Raw genomic sequence first — 23767 nt, 5'->3', positions numbered from 1 at the left:
ACCCTCACCGATCATGAGAACGGGGGCCCCTCTGCAGCCCCCTGTAAAGACCAGAGCGGCCGGTTGGACATGCATGCAGACACCTCATTCATTTCTATGACAGTTCCGGAGATGGCTAAGTACAGCACTCAGCTATCTCCAGAACTTCCACACGCACGTGCGACCGGCCGCTCCATTTTTTTCAGGGGGCTGCACAGGGTACGGGCCCCAAGTCTCATGATTGGTGGGGGTCCCAGTGGTAGGGATAGGGGATAACATCTAACAACCGGAATACCCCTTTAAGGGACTATTAGGGCTATTTTGCTAATGTTACAATAATATCTAAAGTTAACCAGAGAAAAATTATTAATTCACTTAAAAGGACAAATCCATACAGCATGGATGGCACTCACAGTTAGCGGGGCAGATTCCCAACATCCCCTAGATTCCCTAACATTTAGGTAGCATAACTGTAGACTAGACAGTCTAAAAGACACACTAAATTTACTACTGAGGCTCATTCTGGATGATACATTTGTTGAATTGTGACACTTTTGTTTAACTTTATACCCCCTATTGTTTAGCTTACATTGGACCAAAAGTATGTGTCACATCTTAGGTTGCACCCCTTTAAAAGGTCAACTGAGAGCTTTACAAGTCTATATTCAGCAGCAGACATATATAACATTCTGGAAGTTAATGCGTTGAAAGCAGAAAAAAATTGGCAAGTTGAAGCATCTGAAGATTTGATAAGGGCGAAACTGTAATAGCTAGAGAACTGCATCTAAAGATCTCCATAACAGCAGATATTCCCTGTATGCAGTAGTTGGCAACTACCAAAAGTGGTTTAAAGAAGGACAACCAGTGAATCAGTGAAAGGGTCATGGGTGCCCAGGGCTCATTTATGACCTTACATTGCAAAGTAGGGCCTGCATGGATTGGAAGTATTTTTATTACACTGCACAATCACTGATAATTATATTGATGAGCAAGCAATATGCAGAGAGCTCACTGGTCGCACCTCCAGGATGGCCCTGGTGCACTTGGCCACCTGAAAAGACAGACGTTGGTGCAAGCACTAGTGGATCAGACAGACACGGGATGGACTGGAGCCCAGGCACACAAACAGGAACCCAAACTAACTCAGGACACTGTTCAGACAGGGGATAACAGGAACCAAAACAAGCAGATGCCTGGACCCCATGCAGAACGGATGCATGGGGGTCACAGGCAGAGGCAGAGCTGCACAAACAGGCAGACAAGCAGATGTCAGGACCCCAATGAGGAACGACACGCGACAGTCACAAACAGAGATGCACACACAGACTAGATGTCCTCCATCCGGAGAACCCAGGAGCCATCTCACAGAAGGCATTGACTCAGACTAGCAGATGCCTGTTCCCCATGCAGAGTTAGTCCATGGGCGAACAGACAGCTGGACAACAAGACATAGAACCGGACTAAGTGATGTCTCACTAGGTAACCACGCAGATGGAACATCCCCAGGTAAGGTGCATAGCTCCTGCACCCAGCACATCTTGCCCAAACTGTTCTTAACAGCATTTACAAAGCATTAAAAAAAATTACGGCAGTAACATGGGCCATAGACACAATGGTCAGAAGGGGATCCTATTGGCTTCTCTGTGAGCGTGTTTTGGGCATGCTCTGTGACCTGTGCAGAGGTCATTGTACAAGGAAAGAATAGATAAGCTTTCAAAATCACCTATTGTGAATGGTGAAGTTATCGGTCATTCTAATCCTGTCTGTAATCCTATCACCTTTGTGTATAGATAAGCTGATGACTGCAGTACAGTTATCTGTACAGACCAAGAAGTGGGCTGAGATTGCTTTCACATCTCCAGTTTGAATTCCGGCAGAGAACAGCCTGCCAGAATTCTCCGGATCCAGCACTGCCAGATGCAGATGGAATGTGCTTCGGCCCCATTAAGTATAGTGGGGTGCGGCCTTGATCAGTTCGAACCGGCCAGACATACTGCTGCACGCCCATCCTTGGAGTTGTTAAGTAGCCTAAGTGGCCAGTGCAAAAACTGCAGGATTTTATGGTTTTTTTTGTTCAAATATAGATAGTGACATGGAAAAGTTAAAGTAACATCTCCAAAAATTATTTTAAATTTGTTTAAAAATGTGATTTAAACAATAGGTAATTTTCTGATTACGCATTTCCTTTAAAGGGAGTCTGTCACCTATATAACCATACCATGTTTTAAACTGATTATATAGCTCTGTGGGAGGCAGATATATAACAATGATGGTACCGGGGTTTAGTTTTTCAGAGTCTCCATAGTGCCAAAAAATTAAGTTTTAAAAAGATAAGCAAATTACCTATCGCAAGTGCCCAGGGGAGGCGAGAGTGCTGCAAGTGCCCAGTGATCCCCGCCTGACTCCTCGCCTATGTATCGTCCGGCCAGCCCTGTATCCTTGCGGCGCCTTTCTCGTCTCCATTCAAAATCCAGCGCCTGTGCGCTTCACCACCGGGCTCGGGCATGCGCAGTACATAGCCCACTGTGCCGGTTATTGGTTACTTAACCAGCGCAAGCGCACTACATATCAGTTTAAAACTAAGGGAAATTAAAAATAAGGTCATCAAGTTAAACATAGAAATGTGATTTAAACAATGGGTAATTTTCTGATCACACATTGCCTTTAAGGCCGTATGGCTTTTTCAGTATTTTGCGGTCCGCAAAAAATACGGATGACGTCCGTGTACATTCCGTTTTTTTGAGGAATGGAACATCTGGCCCCTGATTGAACAGTACTATCCTTGTCCATTATGCGGACAATAATAGGACATGTTCTATCTTTGAACGGACCAGAAATACGGAAACGGAAGGCATACAGAGTACCTTCCGTTTATTTTGTGGATCCATTGAAATGAATGGTTCCGTATACGGAACGCAAAAAAATGGAACGTAAACTGAAAAAAAAACATTTGTGTGCAAGAGGCCTAAGCCACATACCAAAATTTTTTTTTTTGTTACCCCTTCCAGTTTGAAGAAATTGCATACAATCTAGATAAGGGCTATATACACAAAGACGTGTCCTACCAATACTGAACAGGTTTAATTATTGACAAGAAATATTTATATACAGTATATATATATATATATATATATATATATATATATATTACACAACAGCAATGAAGCCTTCAACAGATCTGGGAAAACAAAAGCAACGGATGATAGAAATGATTCAGTATACGGATAAATAAAACAATAGCAAATGTATCACCTATGATAAAGTATATGTTCTGGATATCAAAACTAATCTGATTCAAGGGGTTGTTTAGCTTCCTTTACAAGGCCAACCTTGACAGAAGAAAGAAAACGTGCAAGGGAAATGGATGGAGAAGAAATGATAGAAGATACTTAAGTTAGACAAATGGAACCATTAAGTTCCTTGGGGCATAAATGTAAGACAAATGTGTGTCAGATATCATCTTGTGCTGCTCCATAACTTCCACAGAGTACCAAAAATAGCTGTAAAAGGCAAATGCACTCAGACTATGGTTAAAGATCATTAATTCCTTAAAATATAGACCAAAAATCAGCATTAAATGAGCTTCTCCATGTAATCCACTCATAAGCTATATCAGTCTCTTTCCAGTGCAAGCTAAATTGGGCAACTTAATAATGCTCTTATTGTAAAGCCAAGCATGAACATTAATATGAGTGAGGGGGAGAGACGGAGACTGCACACCTGAAAAAAGTGGCATCGATATTCTTTATCAAATGTACATTTTACAGCTATATTGCAGAACTGAGTATGAATGATATTCCTCTGTTTTATTTCAAATAATGTGTCCATTATACCATGTGCACAGTAGCACCCCAACTCTGCGAAGGACGCAGGAGACCGCTTTTTGGTGCTTCCAAGCACCCATGGTACATGCCTCGTCACCCCTAAGCTACAACCCTTCCTTACAAAAAGAGCAATTTTAGACCTTTTTGGATGGTAAGAACGTCTGTAGCTTTATTTTATATGTTCTTCACGTTTATCTTGACTTGGAGGCTTATAAACCTCTCAAGAGAGAAGCAGTTTTTTAATAAAGTTCCCAATAAAGAACCTGTTGACATAATTCTTAGGTTCTATTCCCAGCGTCAGCTTCATCGCTTACTATAATAAAGGCTTTTCTACGTGCACGTCCTACCCGTTGCTTACCTTATTTATTTTCATTACACCACTCAGATTTTATAGTGGTGTTAAAGCTTTCATGCTACTTGCAGCACATTTACCCTGTAAGGGGTCATGTTCCAAATCACATTAGAAATCACAAGGTTAGACTAAATGCTCTGCGCTCAGTCTGCGATGGAGCTCTGAAAGCTGTAATTGACTGGATCGCCTCGAGTGATTGTCTTTAAGCTACATTTAAAAACATTACTCAAAGCCTCAGTGAGATCATAGAAAAGTCAAGTGATAGTAAATGGTTCGTTAAGATACATTGGTTTGTTCTATGGCCAGTAAGATAATGCCGGAGAACCAAATATTTTACATATTTATCAAGGGTGGGTTCACACATTTTTTTATGCCAGTTTTTATGGCAGTTGTTTAAACCAGTGTTTCCCAACCAGTGTGCCTCCAGCTGTTGAAAAACTACAACTCCCAGCATGCCCGCACAGCCAAAGGCTGTCCAGGCATGCTGGGAGTTGTAGTTTTGCAACAGCTGGAGGCACACTGGTTGGGAAACACTGGTTTAAACCAAAGAAAGAGTTGGGTTGGAAGGGAATGAAAAGTATAAAAGAATGACTTATGATTCTCCTTCCTGCTGGATCCACTCCTGGTCTTGGCAAAAAAAATATAAAACTCACACAAAAACAGCCACAAAACCTAATAGTGATTCCACTGTTACGGCCATTCCAGTGGCGGAGGGCTGTCACACACCTTCAGTGTGGCAGCTGCACCTAGTAGCTACCTAACCTACCAGCGCAGTCTATGTACTCCTGATGATTTGCTACCAATGAAACGCATCGAGTATGACGCTTTAGATGTAGGTTATTAGTTCCTAATAGGCAGCTCAGGGTGTTTTTACTAGTTTTATGCTGTGCTGCACTGCATCGGGCATTTATGGTGTATGTATGCCGCACATGCACTGCTAGGTTACTGGCTCACATTAGGCTACTTGGGGCTTTGGTTGCCCCCCAACCAGTGTGCCGTGTACACCCTGCTCTTGGGGTGATATTCAGCGGTCTGGCAGTGACACTCGGTTATAAATTTTCATATTGAATATCCTGATGTCACGCTTTTTGCCTTCTGGACTGCTGAGATATCCCCCTTCAGTTTCCAACTAATTGCCCACGTTGCGATATTTGCACCTGATCTGATATCCAAGACCTATGTGTTTACCGTCCTCTGGATATCTCAGATATAAGTATTCAATCCTGGTGCTTGTGTGTAGGTGCTCAGGTTTTTTGTGTATCCTTTCCCCCTAGTGTGTTACACTATTAATAAAGGTTAATTTTTAGTATAGCGTTCCTCCACCGTCAGTGAATCACTTTATGTAGGTACGCAAACAATATATTTTTTTTTTCAGCCCTTGATTTTTTTTTTGATTCCACGGTCATGCTCCAATCATGTGGAGGCTCTCCTGCCACAGTTAACCATACAATTAGCCATACAGACTAGCAGGCTCGGATTGGCCCACAGGGGTACAGGAGAATCCCCCAGTGGGCCTCTTGTCTACTACCTACTGCACAAGCGGCAGATAACACGTAGACTTACATATAGATAGGCAGTGTACAGCACCTCAACCAGCCTAAGTTCATATAAAAAAAACTAGGCAGAATATTTAAGAAACTGCCCAGTTTATTATTATAGACATGTAAAGGCAGGACAGTCAGTGCTCTCTTTTGTCAAGGACCTGCCTTCTCAATTTACTGCAGGGACCCAAAAACCAATCATCTTGTAGCGGCTTGCTGCAGTTTGCTGCTGTGTGAGCAGGTAATACTTGAATGTATCGGTACAGTCAGGGGTGCACCTAACCTTTCTGCTGCCTGAGGCAAAAACTGAAATGGCACCCCCACCAATGCCAATATCTTAATCTAACCCCTTTGCCACAATGAAAGCGCTCATTGCCCATGGCCCCCCACTTGGAACCGAACCCGAGTTTGGGAAATGTTTTTTTTACAGTATAAATCAATTTCTAAAGTTATGCGAAATTTCGCGAGACTTCTCGAAGTAATAACTTCGGCTCATCAAAGCTCGCGAAGTGTTATGCGACTCAACTTCGGATGTTTCATCCGAAGTAGATTCGCTCATCCCTAGTGGCCAGTCCCAAATGAATACATAAGGCTATGTCATGCAACTACTACTAGCATAGTTTTGCCTTTCCCTTTGCGATGCGCTATGCATTTTCCTTTAATTCACTTGATCAGAAAATAATTTTCTTGCTTTGAAAGCAAACATTTAACTAAAATATTTATCCCAGGTCATGCTGTCTAATGGATTTATCAAGTGGATTTTTGACGGAGAATATTCTTGAACTTTTCAAACACTTCCCCTTCAGCGTGCAAAATGATACTTAAAACAGAGACTTTGATAAATACATCAAACTACACAGAGGTGCATTTTGCGACTCTAGATGATATCTTTCAGTAATTGACTTTAGAGATATGCTGGGCACAATTTTATTCTTCTATTTGTTTGTCTTCTCATTTTACATTCAGATGTATTTTTGTAGTTGTCGAATATGGAGTGATTTCTTAATAATTCAAAGCTCTGTTAAATTCCCTCTGGCTCCATTCACTTTTTCTTCATAAAAAAAAAATTTGAATTTTGACTCTGAAATGGCTAATTTTAACATAATCATTAGGGATCGATTCATATGACTCCATTTACATTAGACAAATGTCTACGGGTTATATAAATAACTTTTTTGTAAGGCTCGTTACTGTGGGTTTATTCATTCTAATGTGAACTTTGTAGCCCTCCGGTAAATTGCTAAATTTGAAAAACCATTACTAACTAGCAGATGACCGGTTTAGTTCCTTTCATCTAGATTAGTTTTGCTTTCCAATCTGTTCCACACATTGTATAATGCTTTCCTCTCATTCACTTTTAGCTCCGACTTCAGATTACCATAACTGCACAGTCAAATATTAAAGAGAAAAAAAAAATATATCACATTTGAAAATTCTATTTATCATCAGCCATAATAATAAAACCTAATACTGTTAAGGTCTTCGTTGTACTGCCAAAACAGCCCTGACCTGTTCAGGCATGGACTGACGGTGTCTTCTGGTATCTAGCAACAAGACTATAGTAAAAGATCCTTTAAGTCCTGTCGCTGGTATGCAACAAAGTTTAGGTAGGTGCAACAGTACATCTCAAAGTAACATCCACATGTTACTGTGGGAGGGCGCCAAAGCAATAGGTGCTAGTGTTCTGTAAAGGTGTGCTGTTCTACATTTATCAAGGGAAATTAAAGAGACTTCTTGTGGGTGATACTTGCCAAAGAAACTTTTAACTGTTTAGTCTTGATATAGACATTAATTGTGTAAAATAGCAACGCGTTTCAGGGCTAGACCAGACCCGAAGAGCTTTATTTTATTATCTACTAATAAAGCAGACAGAAGAGGCAGCGAAGCATAATTTAGTAATTATAATAGGGACTTCAACTACAACTTGAAGGTCCAACAAAGGTAACAGGTTTTTGTTTGCCCAATAGGGATAAGGCATTTCTAGACCTAATTCTAACCAACAGGCAAGATGGAATATCAAATGTACAGGTTGGGATTCGTGTAACAGTAGCTATAACATAATACGTTTTCAATTATTCAATGTTAAGATGTTTAGTAGAGGAGCTAAAAAATTTCACCAGCTTAGAGAAGAAGGTAATCTAATAAACTGGGACACTTGCCTCAAAAAAAAAAGTACATAGGCTAACTGGGACATTTTTTTAATGATCTAAATTAGGTCCTGTGAATAATATTGGAATAAACATAATAGAAGAAATCCAATGTGGTTAAACAAAATAAAATATTTAACCCCTTTACAACATCCACCATACATGTACAGCAGAAATCAGTAAGATGATGTATGTAAGAGGATGCCTACTCCTCAGCAAAACGGACAACATAGACTCCTGGTTTCTGCTGTTTCAAACAGCAAACACCTGGGGCTGATGTCTGTGATCGGCAGTAACATCAATGGCAGACATTTAATTATTCAGATGCTGTGGTCAATTGTGACCATGGCATCTGAGGTGGCTTTCCCCAGGAGCTCTGTGCTCCCGGACCAGAATGGCTTACCCATGCGGAGATTGGGGGAGCCATTCATTCTCTCTAATCGCCTGGATCTCTCTGAAGAGTACCAGGCTAATAGAGCGGTAGTTCGTATTGAGCCCTGCAGGTGGCAGTGATCATAAGAAAATAGCGCAAATCCTTTATATCACATATAAATGCATTGCAGTGTGAAGGATAAGCAATCTATGTCATGTCAAAAGACCCTTATGGGGGCTTAATAGAAGTGTAAAAAAGTTTTTAAAACCTTAAAAAAAATTATACAAATTTTGATTGCCCCTCATTAAAAAAAAAGATCATTTAAAAAACTGCATCCCAAAATGCCCAAACTATTTAAATATAAATGCATTGATCCCATATGGTCAACACCATAAAAGGAAAAAAAAATTCAAAATGGCAGATTTGCTATTTTTTTGTTACTTCACCTCCCCAATTGATTAAAAAGTTTTCAAAAAGATATACATACCCCAAAATGGTTTCACTGAAAACTAGAGATCGTCCTGCTGAAAAGAGCTCCCACACAGCTCCGTAGTCGTAAATATAACAAAGTTATGGGGGTAAATTTTAACGCATAGGGAAAGCTGTAAAAACAAAACCATAAAACTGGTGGAATTGCTCATAACACCTCTGAGAGAAAGTGACCAGACTCCATTGGTTGAGAATCACAAGGGCACACTTTGGGGAGACAAAAGGTAGCGCTCGTTTATGGCACATCAATATCAGATCAGCTGGGGACCGACTCCTGGCACTCCACCGATCAGCTGTTTGAAGTGAGCACTAATTCTGAATTGTTTACCTGCACGTTATCGTGCACTTCATCGACATTGCAGCGGGGAGCAGGTGTAATACGGCACCTCCCTCCCATTCACTACATCTGCTCCTCATCATTGAGCTGAGTTCTCTTCAAACAGCTGAGCTGACTGCCAACACCTCTGCCGTTCTGGTATTGAAGCCCTATTTTTAGGACAGGTCATCAATTTATGAAACCAGACAACACCTTGAACCTTTTTCCTGCTTTGCACGTGTTCTTCTGCTTGCACCCTGCCCACCGTTCACTATCAAGGGCAATCCAAGAACCAGGCAGGAGTGTGGGGCCCAGGGTGCGCCCCATCCTCCTCCCAGCTCTCACCCTGTCAGTCACTGCAGAATTATGGGGTGACAAATAAGTAAGTAAAGCACTATGGACCAGTGGAAAGTAGAACGTATCCGCATTTTTGCCATCAAAATTTTCATTTATTTTTCAAAATAATTATTACAATAATGTGCAATTTCTGCCTTTACAAATAAGTAGAATTTAAAGGATCATGGACTTGACCTTACAGTTGAAATAGAAATATAGGCCACTAAATATATGTGCATGCATCAAAGGACAAGGCAATTTTCTCACATATTGCTACACAGTCAAAACATTCTCACTACAAGGAAGATCTTTGCCCTTTCATTTCATGAAAACCAGTTAATACATTTCGACAGCCTCTTCTTGTTACTTGTCAACGATGAAGACAATTGAACAGTGGAAGGAAAGAGTGAAGTCTGGGTTTGTCAAGTGTTGATGGCTTTCAAACTCTTTATCCCTGATCCATGGGAATGAGTCAAGCTTCTAAACTTTAAGATCCTTCGAGAAATCCACGTTACAACATCTATCTGTAAAAAGTAAAGAAACTAGCGATACTTGTCTACAGCTAATGACTAATTATAATTTTGATGTCCAGTTCATGGTGTACTTTCCTCTACTTGTTGCTTGGTGACAGCTAAAGGGTGCTATTTTTTGCTCCCGATAGAAGGAAGCTACTTAGATATAGAAGTGTGGTACTGTAAAACCCTGATACAATCACAATGATAAACCCATCAAGACTCACCCTGTATTCTGCAGGGGGAAACCTGGTAATTAACTGCCAAGAGATGATGGATTTTCTGACACAGCTGTCACCACTTGGGTCATAAATCATTCTTTATGGTCTCCAGTAGTGCAGTCCCACAGAAGGCAATCATTACTCCAATTCAACGCTTATTTTAGAACATTAACAGTTTTTTCATATTCCAGAGAAAACGTTACTTAACGCTTAGAATAGAAAGGAAGGAAGCAAGTAAACCACCAATTTAATGGCACTTTGGAGTGACTGGTTCAAGTAGTCATCAGATATAATTACAGAGTCTCAGTTTTGTCCAAACTATTGATATGAAAAGTTTTGACTGGTGGGGATTGGTTTTTATTGCAGAGACCCCACCGATCGCTAGAACAAGGAGAGGGAAGTGCTTGCATATTGTGCTGTCTCCTCGCTGCAGGAGAGAGGTTCATTAGGAGCCTAGGGGCCCATCTCGATTCTGTTCTCTGCATGGGATGTAGAGACCAGGATATGCGCACTTCAATCCTCTCGTTCTACGGATCAGTGGGGTCTCAGCACTCAGATCCCCACTGATCAAAACTTTTGATAAGACTATGAATATGGAAAATAGCCCATAAAACTATTATAGTGTATTGTAATATATATAGAGAAAAAAATAGTATTTTTAATGCATATGCAAATGGATAGTTGAGTGCACTGAGGGCAGGCCAAAACCACTGTGCACCCTTGCTCCCCCTGCCAGCTTTAGAACCCCCCCCCCCCCCCCAATATTGCTACACTGACCTGGCCCTGTCAATCAAGAAGAGGGGAGGGGCTAGCAGAGGTAGCAGTAGGAGAAAGCGCTCAGAGTGCCTTGGCTCCGATTTCAGTGCACCTAACTGTTCATATACATTTAGAATAAAAATACTTTTTCTCCATAGTGAATGAATAGATTGCCAAATTAAAAAGTATCAGGATAAGGATACATAAAAGCATTTCTGGTTGAGCCTGACAATTTCAGCAGAAACATAGACCGAAGGCATACATCAAGACGTTAGGCATATATAGGCAAGAGAGAGAAAATGTATATATATTACATACATATATACACACACACTGTAAATAAAAGCCATACATCAATATATACACATACTACAACTGTTTTGAAATGGGTGATATATGAGATGAGAGAGAAGAAATAGTAATTTTTCTGTACTATGCAGTTAGAATAACTCAAAAAGTCATGAAAAGTATGGAGACCCAATGGTGTCACCTACTCCCTGTGATGTGTTGCCAACACTAGTCTGTATATATACACACATACATAAATAGATGTGCGAATATTTGTAATAAACTATACCATTTTTTTTTCATTTAACTTACATATTCTACATCAACATGAATGTTGGACTTGTACAGCAATGAATTTGTGCTGAGAGATGAGAAGGCCTTTGATGCTACAGTTCTGTCCCTCGCTCTGGGAGTTTCACAACTGCATTTAGCAATGTAAAACATTCCTTGCCCATCTGCTAATGTTTATGTGCAGTTTGTGGTCAACACTTAACTTGCTGTATAGAAAAGTTCTCATGACTTATCTGTAACCTCTACCAAATATCAGTGGATGCAGACAAATGTAACTCGTCTCATTTAGATCAGGCCCAATCTATGCCATATTGTTCATACACTATGTAACAGTGTTCATCATTAATGGGGATTCCCGATTGTGGCCGCAAAAAAATACAATTTCATCTTCAAAACTTAATTTCCATTTATTTTTGATGAGCAAGACACCTTGTAATAATAATCATTTTATTGCCAAGAGATGATCATTAGTCACTTTGAGGTACGGTATGCAGCACACTAAGCAGAAAACTTTGTTCCATCTGCCTCCAGTCCTAGGTTATTATTAGCGTTGAGTGAAGTGGACTTCAATCCGAATTTCAGGAAAATTTGGATTCGTCACGAAGCCGAATTTCCTTGTGCAATTAATCGATATTCCTTAAGATGGAGGTAAAAAAATAAAATGCTCACCTCATCCATTTGAGCGCGAAGAGGCCACTATGGCCATCTTGCTTGAAGATCCCGTGCAAAATCTTGTGCGCGGTAACATATCACATCATCACATGCCACGCAAGATCTTGCACTGGATCTTCATGCAAGATAGAGGAGGCGGCCTCTTTGCAATCAAATGGATGAGGCAAGTATGATTTAATTATTATTTTTTTATTTGCAAACACTAAAATGCTTTAATATGGATCTTAGATGCTGCAATCAACTATGACTGCTGCATCTGAGGGATTCAATGACGGGGTGGCACAGTCACCACTTCCTGTCATTGCACCCCCTATTTACAAAGAAATGCGCTTCTTGACTAAGTAATTAGTCATGAAACTAATTTTTGGGTAAAATTTATAGAAGCAGCCGAATCGAATTTTAGAGAACTTCGCTCATCTCTAGTGATCATCTAGCCAGTACCAGAAAAACAGGGCCGCTCTCTCCCCTTCCCCATATAGAGAAAATCTGTATTTAGGGTGGGCCAATTCCTGGCACTGATGCAAATCGGCTTCATAATTCATGCATTCTTTATCCAGTGGAGTGCCACAGCTCCTTCAAGCAGATTATGGGGTGCCTAAAAAATAGGTCATCAAAGAGGTTGTCCCCCCCAAAAATATTCTACATGTTATAGACCAGCACTTGGATCTGAATATTATTTTTATTATTATTTTGTTACATTCATCCAGGGATAAACTGTTCTAATATAAGCTCCACTCACCCATTATAAAGGCAGTTCGACACAACTGTCCCAAAAACCGATGCAACTCACAAACTATAGGTAGTGATGCTATAATAAACCAGGATAATAAAATATCATCTCCTTAAAGGGAAGGAATGTGTCATCAGAAAATTGTCTAAATCATGTTAAATCATATTTTTAAAGATTTCTTGGTGATGTTTTGGAACTAGCCACAAAAATCGAATAATTGGCGCCACTTCTTGGTCTGTACAGATCACTGTACTGCAGTTGTATGTTACTCTAATCCTGCCTGTAAGGATAACACCTCTGTGTATAGATAAGACAGGATCCACCATTCACAGTAGGTGGAAGCTTATCTATTCTTCCCTAGATCACAGAGCATGCCTACAAAACTCTCCTACAGAAGTCAATGAGATTGAGATCCCCTCCTGTCCATTGTGTCTATGGACCAGGGGGCTGCCATAAAGCAATATTCTTTATTGTTTGTAAATGCTGGTAAGAACAGCTCAGGTGACATGACTGCCCCCATAATCATGGTCAGGCCACTAATTTATAAAAAAAAATATGTAAACGGAAAATAACATCAGATTAGAAAAAAGGATGTGTGACGCTATCTGGTTTTAACTTTTAACTGGAAAATAAAATTAAGAATCTATATTTTACAGAACAATCATTTGGCACCGAGGAATACATGGGCCGACTCTGCACTTCTGTATGCCTCCTTATGAAATTATGGGCAAAGTAAAGGTTCAGTTTTTACTTGCTTTAGTGTCAGGAATCATCCTGCTACGTCTGTTTAGTTCAGATTGTCTTGCCCTCAAGTTCTCCAAGATGGTGGATTGTGTCTCAGCCCTGACCTATTGCTCGTCTGACCTCGGCTCTGCTGCATTCTTCAGTCCTGCACCGTTGCTACCGGTAACGGCTCCGCCTGCCTGGCTCTGCTGTATCCTTCAGTCCTGCACCATTGCTACTGTTTACGGCCCCGCTTGCTTGGCACTGCTATATCCTTCAGTCCTGCAACCTCCTTTTTAAGACTCCAGTGTTTCCTGTGTACAGGCCTTGTCCCTGCCATTGGATTCCAGCAGTATTCCATTAGTATCGTGACATTTAATTTGTGCTATGCTTCTGTTATTCCTACCAAAAGATTAGGATTGGATTGCTACCAGTCTGCAATAGGGATCCATCTGGTGTTAGAAGTTGGTGGTGTGCCCCTGCACAGTTTCACATTATCCTATCAGTGCTGCCAGTGTCAGACTGTGCACGGACACCCCCCCCCCCCCCGAACTGGTAACATCCAGCTGGACCTTCACTGCAAACTGCCAATTCATTCATAATCTTCTAGTAGGGGAAGGGGAATGCACGTAGTTACTGAAACAGACATGTCAGGAGAGGTTACAGGTCCTGTTGAGATGCCATACCAACGTGTTGCACAAGCAAAAAATTATGAACCTGTAAGATGCTGTATTAACCCTTTATGACTGATATATATTGTAGGGGATCAGCTCTATTTCTGGGGTCATTCTCACAATTAGCTTTGACACAGCCGGATTGAAGGTCCAAACGTGAGATTTATTTTACATAAACAACAAAACTGTTTCTTTTACTGTGCTTCCGGCCCTTTAAATCACTGGACAGCAACACAGCAATTCCTTGGCAACATTCAGCAGCACCTACTCTTTTCTGTCAGGTCGTTGCCCCTAGCAACCTGCTGTTATTGCCCGCATCCTCCACCAAATGTAAGGGATCAGCTCTATATCAGGGGTCATTCTCACAATTAGCTTCGCCACAGCCAGATTGCAGGTCCAAATGCAAGATTTATTTTACAGTAACAACAACACAGTACAAAATAAAAGCCTGCCCGTCTGGGCTCTACCTAATTGTAACATAACCCTACCTCACTTATAGCACCGTTCACACACAGTACCAACATGCGGCTTTCTTTAGCCAATACTCCAGCACTTCCAGGCTGTAACAAAGTCCAGTACCTTTGGGGGATTGTGGCCCAGAAGTCCGCCTGACTCTGGCTTAGCGATCGTCGATTCCCAGACCTCGCGGAGTCCCCCAAAGCTCAGGTTAACACCTAGCCCTGTGGCCCCTCACCCAGCCCGGCTGAGACCATCCTTCCAGAGCCTCCAGCAGGCCTCTGTTGCACCAAGACTCTCTCTCCTTGACTGACAGTTTGGGCTGGGCTCTTATCCCAGACTGATTGTGTCACCTGGTGCTGCCTCAGACCTGATGACTGACTGGCTGACAGGGAAGACACAAACTTCTGCCATGAATCTCCCCTAGCAGCTATAAGGCCTGTCACTGCCTCACAATATATACATGCCTATGCCCTGTACAGTTAGCATGTATATACATGCCAGCCAATCTCTATCTCTAGAGCTGTAAAATGCTTGGGTTTAAACTCAGGAGCAAGTTGGGTGCCTGGCTGTAGTTCATAGCAAGAACCCCAAGGAGAAGACAGAAGCTGTAATAAACCGCTTCTGCCTTCTCCTGTGCTGGGTGCATAGCACTCAACGAGTACTATGCAGTGAATATAAGAAGTGGCTAAGCAAATTCCTCTATTGGACCCAATGGTCATGTGATCACCGGGTGTCTCAAGCCCAGAGCAAAGCTGCAAGGTCTTAGCAGACCCTGATTAGCTCTGTGTGTGATGGGAGCCGTTTCCCCCTGTAAAAAAGTACCAGTGTGCCCCAGAGGTCTTGTAATGAATTCTTGGAGGACATATGTGCCACAATTAAAAAGTAAGTAAAAAAAATATAATAAATAATGCGGGGTAAAAAAAAAAATGACAACCATTAATACAAAACTATACATATTATATATCAAAGCAATGGACAACAGATAGGGAATCCATTGCAATAATAATTTTTTTTTGTGTCAGATTGTATATTTAAAAAATAAAAAGCTATAGTTAGAGAAAAAAAAATGTAAAAATAAATTGCAGTTTTCCCCAAACTAAACTAGTTGTCATGTAAAATAACAAAACAAAAAAAAACTGCCACGTTCGCCAAATCACAAAAAAGCGCCTGGTCATTCAGGCCTGGTCATGAAAAGGTTAACTTCCACTGAAATTACTAAATACAGTAAATAAAAACTGAATAATAGTTGTCAGCTGGGTTGCCCTCAGGAGTTTGTTCCCTTTTTTTTTTATACTCCAGCTAAATCTAATGATTGTGGTAAAGGGCTTGGTTCCTGTTTTAGCACAGGTGCCTGGAAAATACTTGGTATCTTTATTTTAAGATGATAAAAGCACAAGCCACATGTACTTCTCTTACTGCACAACACACAAAGCTAGCTAGCTCTTCTTAAACAAACACTGCATGTTTAGAAGAATGTGGTGAGCATACTTAAAGGGGTTTTACATTCGTGTGCATGATGCCTAAGTGTGTATACAGTTGCAAGAAAAAGTATGTGAACCCTTTGGAATGATATGGATTTCTGCACAAATTAGTCATAAAATGTGATCTGATCTTCATCTAAGTCACAATAACACACAAAGAATTAAATGTTACCATGTTTTTATTGAACACACCATGTAAACAATCACAGTGCAGGTGGAAAAAGTATAGACATATTTACTCAAAGCAGTGACTGTAAAACGGAACAAATCGAAAGTATATAGTGAACCGCAGTAGGGATCTCCTACAGGAGCCAGTATCAGGGGTGGGGGTCCCGGTCCTGATACTGGCTCCTGTAGGAGATCCCTACTGCGGTACACTATATACTTTCGATTTGTTCCGTTTTACAGTCACTGCTTTGAGTAAATATGTCTAGTTATCATCTATGTGATGAATGTGAACGGATCCATAGGGCAATTCTCCCTTAAGTAAAATGGCGTTAACAAGTGAAAACCTTGCAGAACGCATGCGCACGATCGTCAAATTGTGACTCACACGATGATGTCATTCTGGGCATGCGCACTGAGGAGATCAAGACGCTCATGGAACATGACGGTATATGTGGGCTCCATGGCTTTCCTTGTTTTCATTTCTATGATCCTTATCCAATATGTGGTCACTATTTTATTATTCTAATTGGAATCAAGTTTTGTATATGTCTTGTTCTATATAAAGGGGATTGTATCCAATTATTATGGAACGTATGACACTAGTCACTTTGGAAATATGCACCTTATATTTGTATCATGTGTCTGTAATTTAAATTAATTGTAACCACACCCCGATGGGTGGGACACGTTTTGTAAAGTCTTCACTTTCACTATCTCTATGCTTGAGGAAGGCTCGTATGAGCTGAAACGTCGCAAGATTTGCCACATTATGGGTGAATAAAACAGCTTGGATTTTCATCACAATTTGGAGTGCAGTCCTCTTTTTTCTTTTTTTCTCATATATATATATATATATATATATATATATATATATATATATATACACATATACACATATATACATACACACACATATACACACACACAGGTGAAACTCGAAAAATTTGAACTGTTTCCCCTGTGTGTGTGTGTATATATATAGAGATATATATATATATATATAGATATATATATGAAACTCGAAAAATTAGAATATTGTGCAAAAGTTCATTTATTTCAGTAATGCAACTTAAAAGGTGGAACTAACATATGAAATAGACTCATTACCTGCAAAGCGAGATATTTCAAGCCTTTGTTATATTTTGGATGATTATGGTTTACAGATTATAAAACCCCAAAATCACAATTTTGAGGTACCCTTTGCTCAGGGATAAGGACTAATTATCTGACTAGAGTGTGACACTTTGAGCCTAGAATATTTAACCTTTTCACAAAATTCTAATTTTAAGCTGCAATAATGCAATTCCTTTTCATTTGCATTACTGAAATAAATGAACTTTTGCACAATATTCAAATTTTTCGAGTTTCACACATATATATATATATACACACACATACATATATATGGATGGCTGAGACCCGGGTGTAGGGGAAACAGGCCTCCTAAAGCCTGCTTATGGACTTGAGGTAGGGAGGGTGTGAACTAAGACCCCGGAGATAAGGTGACTTTCTTGCTTTATGAACTTTTAATTTGAACAATCACCAAGACTGCAAAGTGACTTGCGTTTTGTGCTATACCTTATGTGTGAATAAACACTGAAGTTTTGCTTTATAAACTGGTTTTTGCCTCTGTACTGTATCCGCTTACCCTGCCTACCAGAGCGAATCCCTACAATACACTACGGACGCCAAGAGACCCTCTGCCACTGTGACACAGGACCACTATATGCAGTGCCTCATCCACTTACAGGGAACTGTGTCACACATCTATGACTGTGTATTTTTGCACTGGACTCGTGCAGCAAAGCGTTATCTGTGCTTTGCAAGTTAACTCCACCAGCTCTCCCGTATACCCCTGTATACAGCGCCTAATTCATGTATAGGTGACTGTGATTTTCGTCTACTGCTGTCCACCTCGTGATTGATACATCAGGGGGCCGTGGCTCCTGTACAACAGTATCATCCGATCTTTACCTAGTGGACACGTAAGTAGCCGACTGGTTTATTTTCATTTTGAATAGTTCCCCGTCATTGGGAGAATATACCATATTAGTGAGCTGCTATTGACATCTGCTATATTTACTCTTTTGAAACTTACTATTTCCAGTTTTGTTCTATAAACTGGAAATATCCTACTGGTTTACTTTAAGTGTTTTCAGATCTAAGTCTTTGACCTCATCCTGGTCAGGTATCTACCCACGGGTCCCCTGATGAGCCCAACTCTGTATGGGTGAAACGCGTTGGGATGATGACGTGATAAACTAACACGACATGTATTTGCTATAATATAAATTTTACAGCTATCTATTATCAGGATCGGTTTACGGTAGTGATATACAAACTTTAAATCTTATTTATTTCATCAATTTATTATTTTCTGTGTATATATATATATATATATATATATATATATATATATATTTCTTTTTTATAGAGAGTATATTGAGCTACTAATCGCGCTAGTGACATTTTTTTAGTTAGCATATACTAGCTGTTAGCTTTTCCCCTATTCAGGGCCATCCTAGGGTGCTCAGGAGGTTCTTAATATGGGATCGCCCCTATCGGGGCGGCCATTCTGTTCTTAGGCAGGGCATTATAGAGTTAGGGCCAGTTTGAGGGTCAGAGCCCATAGGATATTATATGTGGCCCGCACCTGCCTATCCGTGTCCCTAAGTGCAGAGGATTGACTCATTTAAATCAATATTTTTTTTCTTTTATTGTTTTCTTTATGTTATTACTAGGGTTTTTTATTTTATTTTAATGATATATATCAAAGGCTATGTTTTAAGGTTGGTAGTCTGTGACTGCATATAAAAGTACAGAATGACTGACAGGATCAATACTTTACTGGTACTTGGGTTATGTACAGTGAATGTAAGATGAACATAAGACAAAACTGTTAGGAGAGCATACAAGAGGGAAGGCTACATCACAGGAGAGTACTTTAAAAGGGTAAAGAAACAAAGACATAATGGGGGTCAGATACTAAAGACCTGCATTTCATACGCCAGTCTTCATAGGTAAAAACTTAGCTGGAGGAAGATCCAATCAATTTATTAAAGAGGTCCATGCGCCTGAACTGAAATCTCCAATAGTTGATGCCTGGTGTAATGTGTGCCAGTTTTCTGGCACTCACATTGTCAAATGTGTGAAGCCGTCGAGGTCAAGTCTGTGGGCCATCTCCCCCCACCCATGTCTGACAACTTTCTGGAAAAAGTGGCGAGGGTGTCAGAATAAGTTTTAAAGGTGCAAATTTTCAAGTTTTGTCAAAAACCGGCACAAGCAACATTTGCAGCTTTTCTAAAAAAAAAAAAACAACAAAAAAACAGCCTTTATAATATTACTAAAACAGATTATGCATGGGTTATCTTCTATCCATCATCTTAAAGGGGTTAGTCACTGTACTAGTAGCTGCTCATCTGCTGGGAACCCCACATACATGCAGCTGGTAACAGGGCTTCTTAACCAATTAAATAGTTGCCAACTGTTCTGAACTTTCAGGGACTGTCCTGGCAAATTTGGGCTGTTCCAGGCCAAAAATGGGTGATATTAGTAATTAGCCCTCCTATAAGTGGATGGTCCCAGATGGAGTTGGAGCATTCCTGGGGCCCCGATTTTACCAACCTAAATGTTCAGTGGTTTTATATGCCTAATTTATGTTTACTAGCAGGTACTGTTACTAGGGTGGTCAGATGTGCATCTTTAGGCTGGATAGTGCGGGGTCCTGGCTCTCTATCCTCTCTGTCTGTTTTTAGACCTAGACAGACACCGAGGTCCACTTCTTTTCTGTGGCTCCAGGCACAAACTGACTGAGGTATTCTCTCATCCCCAGTCAGTCACTACAGCCGACGGACATGTCACTTTGTGACCGACTGGGGGGAGAGAAGCACTTCGGGCCTTCACAGCTCCCTTTAAGATCTTCCAGTCCTTTATTTTTCTTTTGCTGTCACTGTAACTGGGAGAGGGGCATGACTTTGCGGAGTTGGGGTGTGGCTTAGAATGTCCTGCTTTTTGGAGTGAAGCAAGTGACCACCCTCGAGGGTCATGTGACCATCCATCACTTAGGCCTGACTAACACACACAGAGTTTGGTCAGTATTGGTCCATTAGTGATTATAAGTCAAAATCAGGAGTGGAGCCTAGACAGACATGAGGTATAATGGAAAGATTTGCTCCTGTTCTGTGTTTATGACCTGCACCTGGTATTGCCTCACAATCACTGATGGAAATCCCGGACGTGTGAAAGAGGCCTTCCACTGGGAATGGACAGGGGAACTAGTGCATGCAAAGTCGGTCACCAGTATCAGATATATATATATATATATATATATATATATTTAGTGGCCAAACCCTTTAATAGCACCAATTATATGAGAAATCCACATCACTGGTGTGTGCTCCTGGACGCCTCATACTAAGAACAAATTTCCAAATGATGGATCTGTATTGTATGGTTCTGTAATGGCCTAGACCAGTGATGGTGAACCTTTTACAGACAGAGTGCCCAAACTGTAACCAAAAACCCACATATATATAGCAAAGTGCCAACACAGCAATTTAACCTGAATACTACAGTCCAGTATAGTATATCTTCCATGTACTTTATCATTTAGCTATAATAGCCTGCCTACATTCAGTGCGCTGCCTGTGCTGTTCATAGTGCGCCCTGTGCTGATGAATTACAGGAGAAGTTTAAGGCATATTGGTACACCATAGACTTTTGCCAAGGTGTGGGTGCCCACAGAGAGGGCTACATGTGCCATAGGTTCACCACCACTTGTCTATACTGCACCTTCCTTTGCCTCCACAACTGGCTTAGTTGCCCATAGCAACCGATCAGATTCCTCCTTTAATTTTCCAAAGAAGTTGTTCAAAATGAAAGGTGGAATCTGATTGGTTGCTATGGGCAAGTAAGCCAGATTTACTTTACACCAGTTTAATAAATTACCCCCACAGTATCTCCATTCCATTGAGAGCCTAAATAAAATTCCCCTGCTCCAGGAACAGTAACATTAGCAAAAGGGGATAAAGATAAGTGGAGAGATCAGGTTCCTTTTTTTGGGGGGGGGGGGGGGGTAATAAAAGGACTGGGTTGTGAGTCAGCAATGTGAGAGTGGCTCCTAAATTTATTATGAGGCCTTCTGTACTCCACGTTTGCCCCCAAGAGGGAGCTCATTTTAGATCTTGTAGATCAGTTTTCAATGTACAAGACCTACCTGCAGCACATATTACTGTAATGTAAAGATCTCACTAGATACATTTAGTTAAAAGGAGGAATAGCTTCCAGTCATAGTCAGCTCAGCTTTGAGACTATCCCGATTTATCTGAAACCTTAAGGAGACAGACTGAACAGAAGTACTGGACGTCGGAAACGTGTCTTTCCTTTAACGCAAGCCAGCAGACACAGGAAAGAGTTTCCAAAATGTATTTTTATATTATAACAGTCATTTCCATGAGTGAAGGATGTACAGCAACCTATCATATCCGGAGCTATTGTTCAGGACTATAAGGTTCACTTCAATATATCTTGGCAGCGCTGGTCTATAAATATATATTCAATGGTTATCCCACAGAAAATATTCTATAGATTTCAAATCTGGGTCTAGATAGTTCTGTGCACATCATTAAAAATGTAGGATAGACACAGGTTTTATTGAATAACTCATGGTGTCATATTCAACAATAAACAATCAAATATCATAAATAACCTAGTAAATAACAACAAATGCCAGTATGGATGAAATGGCCGCGGTCTTTATTAAATTTTGGGGGTAACATAAACCAAAAGCAAATAAACCATTATAACTTTGAAATACCCATAAATAATAAAGTCCATTACAACTTATCTTTTGTCCACCCAGAAGGCTGGGCGACTACCCCCCCCCCCCCCCCCTTCCCAAAAAAAAAAAAAAATCCAAAATTCCAGCTTGAATCTTGACACGATGACTGAATCCTCAATGTAAGTACTGCTCCATAAATAGCCAAAATTCCCGCCACAAAGGGCCAATCACCAAAGTTCAATTTAAAAATAGAAAATATGCCCAGCAACTAGGCAGCAACAGATCTAACCAATAGTAACGCTGGGTAAACTTGCCCAGCAACCATCCAGCAACCAAATTGACCAATCCTGAAGCTGTCTGTCTTGTCACTGGCTTACTGAAAATATGAGGAGAAATTAAGAGAAAATAGGAGGAGGGGGGGGGGGGGGGGAGAGAAAAACCACAAAACATCCTATGTTTTCAATGACACCATGAGGGGCAAAGCAAATTCTGGCCGTGCCCCCAACAATCTGCATAGTGCCACCTGTTTAGTATTTTTCTTATTTCTCTGCCCACTTTGCTAAAGATGCACCTGCGCAGTTTCATCCTTCAAGTACCACCAGCCATAAATATTGTTAGAAGCTGTAGCAGTTACAAGAATAGAGCTGCAGCAGAAAGGAAACTCCCCCTTAGAAAGGACACAACTCTGATAAAAGACATACCCTCTGAGCTATGATGGGGAGAGAGTTGCTTCTGAAAGGATATACCCTCTGAGAAAAGATATACCCCTTGAGATGTCAAATATAAGTAAATTTAGCAGAGCAATTTGATCAATGAATAGGGAACTTTCTGGATCCATGTGAAGGACAGGGCGGGTTCTAGCTTTTTAGAAAGGGATTGTTATGCACTATAGGAGGTCTGATTTTCATTTTTAACATGAGTCATGGTATAACGAGTCATGTTGGTTAAAATCCAATTTGTCAGGGCTAACCCAATATATAGTAAATTGTCTACCGTTTCCATCAGAGATCTTCTGACAAATATTACATTTGCATGGACAACTTTGGAGTACCATCACTATAGTGTTTCGAGAAAAAAATAAAATAATACGCAAGTCGTAGATTCCCAAAGGATGTTATATACCAACTTTCAAGGCCAGTGGAGCATATTTGATTGGAGGCAAATTCATTTGTACAAGAATCAAAGTTCTTCAAAAATTCTGCAAATCTGACTTGAAACTAATTTGAAAAAATGTGCTCATCATTTTATATTTACATATTTCAGATGGGTGCATTTGTTCTGAGGGTTTTCTGCATCCATATTTCAGAAACATTACAAAAACAAAAATAGTTAAAACTTATAATAAGGCATGAGTACAGGTGAAAAACAAAATACCACAAAATAGGGAAAAGTAGATATAATAAGGGACTGAAATGGGAAAAAGCCATATTGTGTATCCAGATCTGTATTTTCATATGCTCGTGAAGGATCCCTTAGATCATATAATAAGGACCTATATAATCACCTTAGATCATATAATAAGGATCCTTTAGATGACCTTAGAATTAGATCATATAAGAAGGAACTAAAAGGGAAGAAAAAGCCATATTGTGCATCCGGATTGATCCCTTAGATCACTACGTGCAAAACCAGGACACTTGAGTTCACTTCCACCAG

General features: G+C 40.4%; 1 protein-coding gene across 1 annotated transcript in view; it reads left to right on the top strand.

Annotated features, from left to right (window-relative positions):
• NRK (Nik related kinase) overlaps positions 1–23767 on the top strand; it is a 334012-nt gene that overhangs the window by 14116 nt on the left and 296129 nt on the right. The window lies entirely within an intron of this gene.

This window comes from Bufo gargarizans, chromosome 9, assembly GCF_014858855.1.
Source record: "Bufo gargarizans isolate SCDJY-AF-19 chromosome 9, ASM1485885v1, whole genome shotgun sequence".
NCBI classification, from domain to species: Eukaryota; Metazoa; Chordata; class Amphibia; order Anura; family Bufonidae; genus Bufo; species Bufo gargarizans.
This window is presented reverse-complemented; position numbering and strand designations above follow the sequence as displayed.